The following is a 2,173-nucleotide window of genomic DNA, read 5'->3' as shown; positions in this document are numbered from 1 at the left end:
CATTCATTCCTCTTCCTCTTCCATGGCCCACTACCCCTCCTCCCATCTCTATTCTCCCCCACCCTTCCCACTCCTTTTCCAATTACCTCCCTCCTTCCCTACTCCTCCTCCCATCTCTCTTCCCTTACCCCTTCCTCTTTTCCATTCCCCTCCCTCCTTGCTGTCCCTTCCCCTCCTTCTGTGTCCCTCTTCTCTCCTATCACCTCCCCGCACCCCATCACTTCTCTTGCTCCTCCCCGTTCCTGCTCCTCACCCACCCTCCTTTCTCCTCCCCTATCCCTCCCCACTCCTCCTTCCCCCTTCCTGGTCTTCTTGTCCAAGGGACTAAGTTTTAAGGTAACGCGCCTTTGATTTTTAATAATAATAATAATAAAACTAAAAGGTCAGACTAATTACTTTTATTTAAAACATCAAGTTATTGAAAGGATGATTTCGTGTAAATTGTCCCTTAGGAGCAATTGTAGAGCTGAGGAAATCTCTCTACATGTTGACATGAAAGGACTCCTCAATGGCAATTTGATACTGGGTTTCCTCATCCAGCTGAAGATTCACAAAATCTCCGTAATCAAACTGATGCCTCTGGTTAAGATGACCAACAAGATTTCTGGTGAGTTGAGTAGAGTCACCCCATGGAAGAGACAGACAGATTGGGCAAATGACTGGAACAACATGACCCCGGTGGCTGCTGTTGCAATGATCCAGCAAACGTTGTCTGGTCATGCTCACTTCTTCACACAGAGGACAATCGAAAGTGGGCTGATCAGGGGGAATCGCATTGTCATCCTCTTGAAAACCTTCGGCATTCTCTGAGGTTGATGCCTCATTGTTAGTGTTGCCCACGGTGCCTGGAGACAATTGGATGCTTGAAGCATGTGTAGAAACTCCAAATTCATCCTGGTACTTTTCGCAAGTTTTGTAGTGCTGCCTCATGCGATAGAGTTCAACACGTTGGGAGCAGCATCGGCAATTACCAGGAAAACTTCTCATGATGGTTTCGATGTCTAGAGCTCTCTCTGGACAAGCTCGCTCTCTTCTAGTCACATTCCCACGGCACACTGGGCAGTGGATCCGGCTCTCCTTCATTGCAGTCAGGAAACACTTTCTGCAAAAAACATGTTGGCAGGCCACCACACGAACCGGCGTTTTGAAGACTTCTTGGCATATCGGACAGTAGAAATCATCTTCTGTGTAAGATGTAGAGGCAGACTCTTCCTCGGCCATGGAAGAGACGGGTGGAGGCCCAAGGCGATGGCGGCTCGCGGCTGCTGAGGTGGCTGTGGCGGCCCGGAGCTCCCCTCCGGATCCTATCCAAGCGGCGCTTTAGGTCAGGCTGTCTCTTTCCGCGGCTAAGCGATAGACAGGTGGCCCTCTGCTGCGGTCCGATTTCAGTACCTTTTCAGTCCAGCAGTTGACTGCGCTTCGGAAGAGTGGATCCCCGGCGAATGATGGGTGACGCTCTTGTTCTTATGAGCCTCAGAACCCGCTAGACCCGAAGCTCATGATAACAGGAATCCCTCCTACTCATCCATCAGCTTTTCTGCGTTTGAGTGCTGGCTGCTGCCTGGCTGGCTGGTGGTCACTGCGGAGTGGATAGTCACAAGAGAGCCGGAGGCGGGGTCAATAGGACGGCCTCCATAGCAACCAGCGCGTCGCGCCTTCAGTTGGTTGTGACGTAAGCTGCCAGGTCCGCTTACTTTACCAAGATTTTTTTTAAGTCCAGCTGGGCCTAGTGGTGCAGGCTTGTAATCCTAGCCAGAAAGGGAGGCTGAGGCAGCACGATCGTAAGTTCAAGCCCAGACTGAGCGATTTGGGGAGCCCCGGTCTGGGAAGATTAAAAAGAGATCTGCCAGCACAGCTCAGTAATTCGGTTGCATGGGCAAAATGCTAGATTTAATCCCTATGTCTTCATAAAGTCCTTCAGTTACCTAAGTAATTATTCTATGTGGCCAGTTAAGGACCACTGCTATCCGGCTACTGTGTGTAACTAAATATTGGCTCTCTTGCATGTACCAAGTTTCTTTACTCTTCAGCAACACACACACTAGCCAGGCCACTTTTAAAGGGCCAACAAAGAGCTAAGTGCGTCATTAAAAATTCCTAGAAGGGCTATTACTTTCACTAATTCAGTTTGTCAGTCCTCTCCTTTCATTAATGGGAACTGAGAAAACTATCA

The 2,173-nt window shown here is 49.5% G+C and overlaps 1 pseudogene; it reads right to left on the bottom strand.

Annotated features, from left to right (window-relative positions):
* Positions 1-426: 426 nt before the first annotated feature.
* Positions 427-1,590, bottom strand: LOC117695226 (E3 ubiquitin-protein ligase RNF138 pseudogene; annotated as a pseudogene).
* Between the last annotated feature and the right edge of the window lie 583 nt (positions 1,591-2,173).

The sequence above is a fragment of the Arvicanthis niloticus genome, chromosome X (genome assembly GCF_011762505.2).
Source record: "Arvicanthis niloticus isolate mArvNil1 chromosome X, mArvNil1.pat.X, whole genome shotgun sequence".
NCBI lineage: Eukaryota > Metazoa > Chordata > Mammalia > Rodentia > Muridae > Arvicanthis > Arvicanthis niloticus.
This window is presented reverse-complemented; position numbering and strand designations above follow the sequence as displayed.